This window comes from Triticum dicoccoides, chromosome 4A (genome assembly GCF_002162155.2).
Source record: "Triticum dicoccoides isolate Atlit2015 ecotype Zavitan chromosome 4A, WEW_v2.0, whole genome shotgun sequence".
Lineage (NCBI taxonomy): Eukaryota > Viridiplantae > Streptophyta > Magnoliopsida > Poales > Poaceae > Triticum > Triticum dicoccoides.
In genome coordinates this window covers 676,780,600-676,794,304 of record NC_041386.1, presented here as the reverse complement: position 1 = coordinate 676,794,304, position 13,705 = coordinate 676,780,600, and the positions used below count along the sequence as shown (strand labels likewise).

Genomic DNA, 13,705 nt, shown 5'->3' with positions numbered 1-13,705 from the left:
CGGGCGGCGTCGAGGGCGAGGTCGACGGCGGGCGGCGTCGAGGGCGAGGGCGGCAGGCCTTCGGCGCGGCAGAGGCAGAGCGGAGAAATGGAGGCGACGGGTCGGGCGCATGTATTTATAGCACCCCCCTTTAGTCGCGGTTGGGGAGGCGACCCGCGACTAAAGGGCCTTTAGTCGCGGTTGTGGAGGCGACCCGCGACTAAAGGAGAACCTTTAGTCGCGGTCGGGGAGGCGACCCGCGACTAAAGGGTACCTTTAGTCGCGGTTGGGGAGGCGACCCGCGACTAAAGGACTTTTTTGGCGGGTTTTTCGTTCCCGCGCGCAACCACCTTTAGTCGCGGTTGGGCAGGCCAACCGCGACTAAAAGTATTTTCCAAATACTTTTTCTTTTTCAAAATGTTAAAAATACAAATAATATATCAAAAAATTCAGAAAAATAAAACTAATTCAATTCAAAATTCTAAAAATACAAATAATATATCAAAAAATTCAGAAAAAAAAACTAATTCAATTCAAAATGTTAAAAATACAAATAATATATCAAAAAATTCAGAAAAATAAAACTAATTCAATTCAAAATTCTAAAAATACAAATAATATATCAAAAAATTCAGAAAAATAAAACTAATTCAATTCAAAATTCTAAAAATACAAATAATATAAAAATAAAACTAATTCAATTCAAAATGTTAAAAATACAAATAATATATCAAAAAATTCAGAAAAATAAAACTAATTCAATTCAAAATGTTAAAAATACAAATAATATATCAAAAAATTCAGAAAAATAAAACTAATTCAATTCAAAATAATATACCAGAGGCCGGTCGTCGGCTGTGGTGGTACGGCCGGACTCTGCAGAGCGTCATGGACTACATCACTCCAAATTTCATGTATCATTCGAAAATGGACACCAAACACATCACGGGTAATATAATTCACATGATCCATTCAACAAAGTTTGGTACAATAAATTATTACACATCATTTCTTCCCTTGTGTCCCTACTTGCTTACGATTGTGCCGTATCCATGGAGCATCCTCATCATTTAACTTAATGCTTGGGTCGGTGTTCACTTTGAAGGGCGGAATTTCAGCAAACATATTATAATCTTCTGACATGTCTGTCTTGTCCTCCACTCCCACGATGTTTCTTTTCCCTGAAAGAACAATGTGGCGCTTTGGATCATCGCATGATGTACTGATCGTTTTCTTATCTTTCCGTTTCCTCGGTTTGCTACTCATGTCCTTCACATAGAAAACCTGAGCGACATCTTTCGCTAGGACGAATGGTTCGTCAAGGTAACCAAGATTGTTGAAATCCACCATTGTCATTCCGTATTGCTGGTCCACCTTTACCCCACCTCCTGTTAGCTTGAACCATTTGCAACGGAACAAAGGGACCTTAAAGGAGGGTCCATAGTCAAGTTCCCATATCTCCTCTATGTAACCATAATACAGGACCGAGAACGAAAATCTCTTCGACTAGGTGAACCAGGAGGTGCGTCATAATATTGAAGAAGGATGGCGGGAACACCAACTCGAAACTGACAAGACATTGGATCACATCGTTCTGTAACCGTGGTAGAACTTCTGGATTGATTACCTTCTGAGAGATTGCATTGAGGAATGCACATAGCTTCACAATGGCTACTCGAACATTTTCCGGCAGGAGCCCCCTCAAAGCAATCGGAAGCAATTGCGTCATAATCACGTGGCAGTCGTGAGACTTCAGGTTTTGGAACTTTTTCTCCGCCATGTTTATTATTCCCTTTATATTGGACGAGAATCCAGACGGGACCTTCATACTGCTCAGGCATTCAAAAAAGATGACCTTCTCTTCTTTGGTCAGAGCGTAGCTGGCACGACCTTGAAACCATTCCGGATGCCGGCCATCAGGGTCTTTCAAACATTGCTGGTCCTGCCGTGCTTCCTTTGTATCATTTGTCTTCCCATACACGCCCAAGAAGCTTAGGAGGTTCACGCAAATATTCTTCGTAACGTGCATCACGTCGATTGCAGAGCGGACATCTAGGACTTTCCAATATTCTAGCTCCCAGAATATAGATTTCTTCTTCCACATGGCTGCGTGCCCGTCAGCTCCCTTCGGAACTGATTGTCCGCCAGGACCCTTTCCAAAGATGACTTTCAAATCCTTGACCATATCAAATACCTCAGCACCAGTGCGTTCCGCAGGCTTCGGCCGGTGATCTGCCTTGCCGTTGTAATGCTTGCCCTTCTTTCTTACTGGATGAATTTTCGGAAGAAATCGACGATGCCCAAGGTACACGTTCTTCTTACAATTTGGCAAATGTACACTTTCAGTCTCATGTAAGCAGTGCGTGCATGCATTGTATCCCTTATTTGACAGTCCCGAAAGGTTACTAAGAGCAGGCCAATCGTTGATGGTTACGAAAAGCAACGCTCGTAGGTCAAATTCCTCTTGTTTGTGCTCATCCCACACACGGACACCACCCCACAGCTGTAAAAGTTCATCAACTAATGACCTTAGGTACACATCGATGTCGTTGCCGGGTTGCTTCGGACCTTGGATGAGCACTGGCATCATAATGAACTTCCGCTTCATGCACAACCAAGGAGGAAGGTTGTAGATGCATAGAGTCACGGGCCAGGTGCTATGGCTGGAGCTCTGCTCGCCAAAAGGATTCATGCCATCCGTACTTAGAGCAAATCTTATGTTCCTTGCGTCAGCTGCAAAATCTTTGAACCATCTGTCGATCTTTCTCCATTGCGTTCCATCTGCGGTGTGTCTCAACTCCCCGTCCGACTTACGGTCCTCTTTGTGCCATCGCAACAACTTGGCATGCTCTTTGTTCCTGAACAGACGTTTCAACCGTGGTATTATAGGAGCATACCACATCACCTTGGCGGGAACCCTCTTCCTGGGTTTCTGGCCCTCAACATCGTCACCAGGGTCATCGCCTCTGATCTTATAATGCAATGCAGTGCATACCGGGCATTCATTCAAATTCTCGTATTCACCGCGGTAGAGGATGCAGTCGTTGATGCATGCATGTATCTTCAGAACCTCTAAACCTAGAGGGCAGACAACCTTCTTTGCTTCGTACGTACTGGCGGGCAACTCGTTATCCTTTGGAAACATATTCTTCAACATTTTCAGCAAGTTTTCAAATGCCGAGTCAGCTACACCTGCCTCTGCCTTCCATTTCAGCAAATCCAGTGTGCAGCCCAGCTTTTTCAGACCATCATCGCATCCGGGGTACAGCGCCTTTCTGTGATCCTCTAACATGCAATCCAAATTCTCCCTCTCCTTTTCAGTTTCGCAGCGTCTCCGTGCATCAGCAATGGTCCGACCAAGATCATCAACGGGATCATCACGTGCATCTTCTTCACCTTCCCCTTCACCTTCAGCATCCTCCATGAAAGTATCACCGAAATGAGCAAGATAGCTTTCATCGATGAAATCATCCCCTTCTTCATCTTCTTCCATTATAACCCCTCTTTCTCCATGCTTGGTCCAACAATTATAGCTTGGCATGAAACCGTGCCGAAGCAGATGCATGTGAACATCTCTTGAGGAAGAGTAACCCTTCTGATTCTTACAGATAACACATGGACAGATAACAAAACCCCCCTGCTTGTTCGCATTAGCCACTACGAGGAAATCTTTCAAACCCGTAGTGAACTCGCCGGAGAGTCGGTTACCGTACATCCATTGCCGATTCATCTGCATTATTATAATATAAAATATATAATTAACCATCATGCATTTGTTAAACTAACTAGCTACAAACAATATAAATTAAACAATGAACTGCACACATGCATATTTTACCAATGACACATCAAAGGTTCATCAAGTTGCTAACCGCGATCGAGGAGTGTGGCTCCAACACTTCATGTCATGTTTGTTTCATGCTCTTGGGGCATTTCATCAAACACCTTATGTGCATAAGAGGAACCAAAAGCAAACCTACACCCACTTGTGAAGAGAATGGCTCCAAATGGCTAAGTGTTGGCTGCTGGATGGGTATATATAGGGGAGGGGCTTTAGTTGCGGTTGGCCTGGCAAACCGTGACTAAAGGTGCCCGAAGGCCTTTAGTCGCGGTTGTCCTCGCCAACCGCGACTAAAGACCCTCACGTGCGCCAGCTGGCCACCGAGCGCCCTGGGCCCAGGCCTTTGGTCGCGGTTCACCTCCAGAACCGCGACTAAAGGTCCCATTAGTCGCGGTTCCTACAGCTTCGCGACTTATGGGGCTGGACGGAAGCCTGTTTTTCCACCAGTGATGCCGCCAAGCCTAACGCTTTGGATGTAAAAATTTCTGTCCGGAACATAGAAGATTGTGTCCAGTCTGCCGTGTAGATTTGTTTCTTCAGTGATCAGCAAACCCTTGCATGATTGCTGATGTATTCCTTCGTTTTGTCGAGAAATGCAGGAGGCGGAGCTGCTAGCGCTGCTGAGGGATGAGTAAAGCAAGGAAGACAGGATGATCCAAACAGATATCAGCAACGAGGACCTTCTGAAGGTGATGGACCGGAGCGACCTCACTGGCCCTGCTGTGGCTGCCAATGCCACCTCTCTTGTTCCCCTGAAAGGGCCTAGCTGGGAGGTGGTGCTGGCCTCGAAGAGCAGCAGCAGCATGCTCTCGGCGCTCACCAGCTGAGCCATCCTAGCAATGGTGACTCCTCGGTATTTTGATGCTTTGGCTTGTTCGCCGCCTAATGCTTGACAAGACAACAGTGCGTTTCACCCCGTAGGTTCAGGAGCTGATTTTTTTGGCGGGCTGTGTCCTAAGCTTATGCTCGTGCCTTCTACCAGGCAGGCAACCTACGTAAGACTGTCATGGTATGATAGATGAGTCTGATAATCTTGGTGTAGGATTGCCGAGCTTTATTAGTACATGCAGAAACATGAAGAGGTTGTGCGCGATGATGATGAAATGCGGTTACTCCCGCTGTGCTGTGTTTGGTTGCAAGAATCTGGAGAAAATGCAGTGGAGCTTTTCAATCATTTGTTTTTTATTTGTCAGAATTGCCTAATTAGTACTCTCTCCATGTCAAAATTTAGTGTAGATTAGTCTTCAGTCAAACTTAATTAATTTTGATAAAGTTTGTAGAAAAATATAAATAACTGCAATATCGATTCAATAACATTAGGTTCATCAGGAAACGTACCTTCATATTAAGCGAGGATGGTCTTTGGTATGAGTTGCTGCCAAGTAAATACATCACTGAACTAACCATATCATAGCTGATGGTTAAACATACATACTACAAACACTAGAAGGGTTTTCCTATTTACTAGGGGTCCTTCCTACTCATCTGCAACACTAGCTAGTAGTTGTACTCCTGTTTTTATTTACCTCACATATTAGCTTCAAACTTTCTATCTTTTACCAAGTTTATACAAAAAAATATAATTAACATCCACAATACCAAATTATTTTAGAATCATCATTGAATATATTTTTATTCGTAAAAGAATCATTCAATATATTTTCATATGATATTTCTTTTTTATTGTGAAAATTTAGATTGTTTTCGATAAATTTGATCAAACTTTATAAACTTTGACTTGGGCCAAAACTATTCTGTGGAGTAAATAAAAACGAAGGAAGTATTTTGGGAAGATCACATGCTTTTTATTGAGCTTCGGATCCCAGCCTTGGATACACACTTCTCTGTGAGCAATATCCTTCGTTGTACAAAATTGTGCATCATGGAAATATTGGGTGTGGTGGCACAAGTGTCCCCTAATTGAATATCTAACTAGAGGCTACACTCAGCCTAGCACGGAACAACAACGGCTAAGGCAAAGCATCTTCGCACAAAGATGCACGCAACAAGTTCCCCACGTCTCTCAATCCCAAGCTATTTGGGTTCCGTCCAAAGGCCAGATCGGAATCATGATAATCAACCTGCTTTGTCTCTACTCCTTCCTCTCTTCAACTATGTAACAACTGTGGGTGGTACTCTCATGTTTGCTCCATACTCCTGCATATACCTTTTATAACACGGTTTGCCTAGGTCCACATGTAGTTGTTTACACTTCCCTTTATCCTTTTGACATACTAAAGTTTTAATAAAGAATGGCTACATATGATTTATTGCATCTGTGAGGGGCATGTGGTTCTTATTAGATAGAGAAAAATTAAGGTGAACCAAACTAAAATAAATTACCAAAATAAATGTACTGTACAATATCGAAGTAATCTATACAACACACAATATTTCTATAGAATGCCAAGCCGAATCACCAATTTCTAAAGCAATATAAACATATTTAGATTTGAAGTTTTAATAGTAATTGCTTAGCTTTTTAATTAAATCTTGCTTAACTTTACTGATCAAGAATTCTACCCACACATTGGTGATTTACCCTTCCTCTGGCCACCGCCAGCCCAGAAACGTCGCCGCGCTGCTGCGCATCCAGCGCACCGTGCAATGCATGCTTGTGCACAATGCGGTCTTGATCCCGCGCGACGTTTATTTTTCTTATTATTTTAAAAGTCACCTGCTGAACGATCAACTGGACTACCACGATCGGTCAAAATAGTAGGCCTTCCTTTGTATCGACACGTCCAGTTTTGATTGTGTAGGTCCGCCACTGTGAGGGAGTACTATATTTTGTGGAGATCCCAGACTTCGGCGCATGCTTCTCAGCAGCAATACAATTCGCTGTACAAAACTGTGCTCACACACACGTTGGGTGGGGTGGCACAAGTGTTACCCCATTGAACATCTAACCAGAGATTATACGCAGCCTGGCATTGAAGAACATTGGCTAAGGAGGAGAATGGCTACCAAGAAGCACACAATAAGTTCTCCGCGTCTCTCAATCCAAGGGTATGCTATTTGGCTCCCATCCAAAGGCCAGATCAACAACATGGTAATTAACCTGCTTTGTCTCTATTCATTCCTCTCTTCAACTTTGCAACAACTATAGGTGGTACTCTCATGTTTGCTCTGGGCTACTGCATCTACCTTTTTATAACACGGTTTGACTAGGTTCATATGATTCATTGCATCTGTGGTTCTTAGCGCGGGACGGAGAAAACTTAAGTACCATGCAAACTTGAATAAAGTATCAAAATTAATGTACGATACAATATCAATGTAATCTATACACACTATATTTTTATATGACGCTAAGCCGAATATCACCAATTTCAATACGAATAAAACATATTTAGATTGAACTTTAAATAGTAACTTCTCAGATTTTTAATTAAATTTTGCTTAATTTCACTGATCAAGAATTTTACCAACACAATGATGGTTTACCCTTCCCCTGGCCACCAGCAGCCCAGAGATGTCGCTGCGTTGCTGCGTTCCCGGAGCCCGTGCAATGCATGTGTGTGCGCGCTCATGCGGCCTGGATCCGGTGGGCTGTGTTGTCACGTTTTAGCCTCTAACCCACCATCTGCCTGCAAGCCGTGCTGCTGCCTGCCTAATGTATCGTTCATTCTTTTCTTTTACCAGACTAGGAAATTTCCCGTGCATTGCAATGGAGACAGAAATGATGACCGATTGTGATTAATTTATTTGGTTGAACTTATTATGTTACCAAATAATTACTGATCATGATTGATTCCTTACCATGAATTTAAATTAATTGTGTTACCAAATAATTATTGAACATGATTTATTCCTTTTCGTGAATTATTACGTTACCATATGTTAATCTGATTTGACTGGTCACATTAAAAACCATTAACAAAGACTATCAGGAGGGATGAAAAACTGATGGAAGGTGAAGGTAGCTTACGTGGGAGGTTGGACCAAGGGATTCCTTTTAAGTATATACATAGAACAATGCAGGTGCGTTGCAATGGAATATTTAGTGTTTTAGCTTGTGATTTACCTGCCCATATTAATGGTATGTGTAGATAAATGTTTATCAAACGAGGTAAGTAAATTAAGCTGATTTATTATCATACGAAGAAGGTTGGATGAAGAGATGGTGGGAAGAAATGTGAAATGGCAACTTTACGTTCCTTTTAAGTAGTATATACAGATATATAGAACAATGTATGTGCGTTCCAATGGGATATAAATATTTCAATGCGTTAGCTTATGATTTACCTGCTCATATTAATGTGTTTGTGTAGATAAATGTTTATCAAATCATGCCCGTGATTTACATTATATTTTGATGAGAAGTTTGATAATTAAAATAAACTGAAATTGATTTAGAAGGTAAGTAATGAAGATGATTGATTTTCATACAGTGAATGTTGGACCAAGGGGTGGCGAGAAGAAAAGTGAAACATGAAATCTTACAGTCTTTTTAAGTAGTAAAGATAGAGAGTAGAGACTAGGGAAATTGCCCATCGCAATGTAATGAAAAAATCACACGCCGATAGTCTATGCTTCGCTACGTATTAAAGAGCAGTTGCGATAAACCAGTCGAAAGAAAACAATGCGGCTAGTTGACATTCTCTAAGGTTCCATTGATCATATAGTCAGCGAGGTTGCAACGAGCGGCCACATACATCCATGATGCTGACCTTCATCTCCATAGTGTCGAAGCAAATGAGTATGGATCCCACCGCAGCGCCAGCTAAAGCCATCCATGATATTGGCCTCCATCTGGGTAGGTAATATTTTGCTCTTAAAGTCGCCACCAACACCAATATCTCATGGTGCTCAATTAATATTCATGCTTGTTTGGCAAGAAGTGCCTGATTGAAATCCCTCATGCTCCTAAAGCCTATACCACTCATGGAGTTTGAAACTATCACCTTATCCCATGCAAGCCTCGCCATTTTCCTTTTACCTTGTTCTATGATAAAAATCAGAAGAAGAAAAACGTTTACCGTATTTTTTATTAATATATTGCATTAGATCCATAACTATATTTCTGGTATATTTTTTCGATCACATAATGCACACCATAAACATCCATGTTAGAAAGGAGAGAGAGGATTGGTGAAATCGTTCGTTGTATTGCTTAAGCCTCATGGGCATATATATAGGAGTATAATGATCAACTTGAAGTACAACACAAGCCAGAACAAATCCTAATCTATCTCGTCTTTCTTAATAATCAATATACTCAACAATCCAGACGAAGCACAAGCGAAATGGGGAACGTTGAGAAGAAGAGCAAGAGAGAAGAGACGTATGAGCCGTCTGACCGATAAATCAACTCTCCGGTCTTCACTACAAGGTGCAGCCACAGGCAGGGGAGGAAGGCGCAGACCATGTCTGCCAGGGTTGCGGCGACAACGCCCTAGAGCGCGGTGTCAATGGCGGGTGGACGAGCAGCAGTCCGGGCCAGCCGCGGAGGAGGTTGTAATTCGTAAGGCGAGCGCGGTGCGGCACGAACCCAGCCGCGCCACCCACGCTCGAAGTTGTAGATGCTTAACTAGTGATCTTTCAGGTGGCTTCGTAGAGATCTCTCCTTATGCAGAGTGACGCGCAGAGAACCGTACGTGCTCGTCTGGCGCACATCGGCACATGTGTAGGCGAACAGGTACAAAGTACGTCTTCGATGGAGGAAGAAGAGATGCATGCAAAAAAAATGACAAAGAAAAAATGCGTCTGCCGGGAGTCGAACCCGGGTCTATTGCTTGGAAGGCAATTATCCTAACCGTTGGACTACAGACGCTTGCTGTGCAAATTTTCATAATAACCATAATTCATAAGAACATTTGTATAATAAGGATGCAAGTGACAGGCATTACACCATGCCCCTTCATCATCATGAAGAAAGGGTACAGAACGAAGCTTCAGGTGTTAAACATATCGTGCCGTCTCTCCCATCCACTTAGTCTTTCTTCTAGGCAACTCAAAAAGAGAAAACGCTTAGTCTTCTAGGGCTCGACTTGATTAAAGTACTAACATGAGCATGTTAGAGCTTAGCATCTTTTGCCGGTAATCAGACCGCAAAATCATTGGCCACATCAAGCTGCTAACCGGCGCTGCAAATGAGCATAGCCATGCAGAGGCTTCAATCGTTCTTGTTGTAACGCACCGTAGTTGATTAATAAGTCTACGGAAACAAACAGAAGTACACATGAGCAGTAAATGATCCAGCCATCCAGGGCATGTTTGGTTGGTGACTAATTTTGAAACAATTTTTCAACATCTCGTTGATAGAGTTTGTGCAACGCCTGAAAGGATGGAAACAAAAGGTACTATCCATGCAAGGTAAGGAGATTTTGTTTAAGTCTGTAGCTGAAGCAATTCCTTCGTATGTCATGTGAGTGTTTAAATTGCCAAAAGGAATTTGTAAATTAATTATTGACGTTATGTCGAGTTTTTGGTGGGGAGACACTGAAGAGAAGAACACTACTAGGAAAAGGCATGCTAGTGGCGCACCGAATTTGCCTTTTAATGGCGCACTACTGGTGCGCCACTGGCATCACGCCATTAGAATTAAATTCTAATGGCGCACCACCGGTGCGTCATTAGTATCTGGTGCTCTAATGGCGCACCGCGTAGTGCGCCATTAGTATAGCCTGCAGTGCGCCATTAGAATGCCTCCCAGGGACCATATGTACAAATGTGCTTTGGCATTCTAATGGCGCACCAGCAGCTAATGCGCCATTAGTGTGATGATCACAGTGCGCCATTAGTGTCTTGTGTGGTACGCCATTAGTATGAATATTAGGTTTTATTTATTTTTGCTTTTCTGATTTTTGCACAGGTTACAAAATATATTATTGGACAGAACATAGACAGCAGCACACAGCAACATCAGATTCATCGAATACAAAAGAAGATTAGTCTCCGAATACAATTCATCATATTAGTCTCCGGATTCAAAAGACCGGACAAAGATAAAACATTACAAGTCTCAAGACCGCGAGTATCGAGTTTGCCTTCACATTACAAGTCGATATCGATCATCTAAACTACCATCACATAGAAGAGAGCTGTGGTCATCACGATGAGCATCATCGCGATCAAACTGGTCTTCATCCGGTTCCTCCAACGCTCCCTCCTCTCTCCCGCTAGATAGCGGGCGTATCTAGATTCGGCCTCCGCCCTAGTGGTGTACCCTTTGTAACTGTTACCACTGAAACGGTGAACCTGTCTCCGACACTCCTCCCAGTCGTCGTAGACTCCGGGAACCTTACCCTTGTACACGACATACGACGGCATCTCTATGCACAAGCCAAACAACAGACAATACATAAGCAATGTGTAAGTATGCAACAAAAGGATCGGAAGAGAAAAACAAGACATTAATAGCACGATTCATGGTCCTACTAATAAATAACATCGATTACATCTAAGTTGAACAACCGTCCAAACCAAAGAGACATCCAAATTCATTAAAGTTTAATTACAACATGAGCCAATCAATGTTTCAGAACTACACATCACTACTTTCGGCTCGACTCATCGGACAGGAACGTGGATGAAGCCGCCGTCTGTCGTGATGGTCATGAAATCACGGTCGTTGTCACCCTGCATTTGTAGCGTTTCATCTATCTCACTGTTGGACGGTTGATATCTGAGGAAGAACTGCCCCGCGGTATGAAGGACATCTTGATGGATGATGTCCGCAAACTCCGACTGGATGCGAAAGAATTCTTGTCTGAGGTCCGCGTCCTGGACTGCCGACAAGCTCGCGGCCCAATCTTTGAGATTATCTGGTAGCAGAAGGTGATGATGGTCCCTTACGATCGCCCGCATGTGATGGAGGGCGTAGTAGGCATCCTTCTGACCGCCAGGCGGCTGCTTGACGCAGCAGAACTTCGTATTGTGTGAGAACATGTGCTTGCCGTACTTACGAACTGGCCTGGTGAAGGTGCCTCCAGATTGGGCGTAGCCGGGGAGAACATCATCAAGAACTTTCTTCACATTTGTGTAGTCTATCATGGAGTTACGGTTCGGGTCGAAATACATGGCCATGGAATATTTCGGGCTTAAGAGGATGAGTGTGCAATGTGTGTCACTGCACAGAACACGGAATGTTAGAAAAAAAAGAACGATCGAAATCTAAGAAATCATATGTTACAGGGCGGTTAAGGGATGACTTACTCGGGAAAGTAAGGCACAAGGAAGTTATCCTTATCTGCGTTTGCCAGAATGACGCCTTCGAGGTGTGAACTCGCAACTTGGCGGTCCCCAGTGCTGCTCAAGTGCTTGGCACGCATGTAGAAGGGGTCGACTATCACGATGTCCGGGGTATTGTCTCTAATGATCCGCATCTGCATGCTCAGCGAAAACAGCCGAACGAAGGTGTAGTGCAACGGATGAAGGTTAAACATAGCAAAGATGTCATCAAACCGCAGGACGATCATACCCCCGATGTCGCCATCCACAAAGCACTTGCTCTCTGGCACCTTGGCCACAAAAACCGGGTATGCCACATCCTTCTCTCTGAGACGCCGCTTCTCCAAAATCAGAACACTGTCGTGCAGACTCCGCATAGCACCGGTTGCAGCATTCAGCGTATTTGGCGGTAGCATCGCCCTACCCGCCACATGCACCCTCCTCGAGATATCCTTAGGTGAAGGTGGCCCGTCCTGAGCACGGATCGAACTCGGTGCCGGCTGGCTCGCACCGGCGCCCTTGTTAGTCTTTCGTTTCCGGCCCTTCTTCTTGATCTCCTGTAATAGGACCGAGTTCTGCTCACAGACCGCCTTCTTCAGCGTGTTGGGGCTGATAATATTTCACGCCTCAGCTATCTGAGGCTCGGGGAAGGCGGGAGCTGGAGGCGTGTCCTGAGAACTGAACGCCAGACGACGCTTGTTGCAATTGGATTTCTCCGCCGTACCAGCTAGATCGCGGTGGTCTTGGTTGGGTTCTTGAGAAAGAGGCCCGCAGAACTCGTCAGCGTACCCATGTTCGGCAAAGTACTTATCAACTTTGGTAAATGTACCGTCGTCGTTGTCGTCGCCGTCCGGATCCTGTGCCATAGGGCTGTCCGGATCCTGTGCCATAGGGATGTCCGGCAGGTCCGGTAGCGTTGCGGCATTCTTGCCATGGCTTGGCGCCGGCACGACTGGCGGTCTTGTCTGTGGGGTGGTGTCCCCCGCCCCCAAACGAATCTGGCTCTTCGGCCATAGCAGGGGCCAGTTTACGCAGGTGCCGAGGGTCATCTCATCTTCTTCGTCGGCCCCAGCGGGTCGAATCGGAGGTAATAGCTCGTCGCAGCCTGGCAGCACCCGGACCACTTCAACCCTATACATTATGGTTGGCATCGGATTACCGTGGAACATGGGGTTGCCCGGTTGAACGATTCTGCCCTTGGCGACATCGACCAACTCGGCGCCCACGAAGTGCAGAAGAGTGCAAGGAACGTCGGCGGTGCCCTGGAAAAACATGTATAGGGCGTCAGGGATGCCCAGTCAAAGGCAAGGAGATGAAGTCATCGGCCGAGAGGCTTAGTTACCGTGATGCCGTCGAGCTCGGCTAATGTCGAGGCACCGCCAACGGCGGGCGTGCAACTGACGGAGGGGGCGCTTGCTGGCGAGGTGCCGGTCGGCGTACACCCGGGTGCATTAAGCTCCAATGCCCGTGCCCGTGCCGGAGACACGAATACCGCCTCCGCCGGAGACACCAATGGCGCCGCCGCCGGAGACACCAATGGTGCCGCCGCCGGAGACACCAATGGCGCCGCCGCCGGAGACACCAATGGCGCCGCCGCCAGAGACACCAATGGTGCCGCCGCCGCGCTGTGCGAGTTGCTGGCCGTGAAGCTGGGAACCGGGGGAGGCCCCTTTTGGCCGCCCGCAATCCACGTCGTCAGCCCATGAATCA

The 13,705-nt window shown here is 45.1% G+C and overlaps 1 non-coding gene and 1 pseudogene across 1 annotated transcript; one reads left to right on the top strand and one right to left on the bottom strand.

The window, feature by feature from the left end:
* The window catches only part of LOC119284057, a 10,676-nt pseudogene extending 6,029 nt beyond the window's left edge, over positions 1 to 4,647 (top strand).
* Positions 4,648 to 9,524: 4,877 nt separating this feature from the next.
* On the bottom strand, positions 9,525 to 9,596 carry TRNAG-UCC. Its single transcript has one exon. It is a non-coding gene; the product is annotated as a tRNA-Gly (tRNA).
* Between the last annotated feature and the right edge of the window lie 4,109 nt (positions 9,597 to 13,705).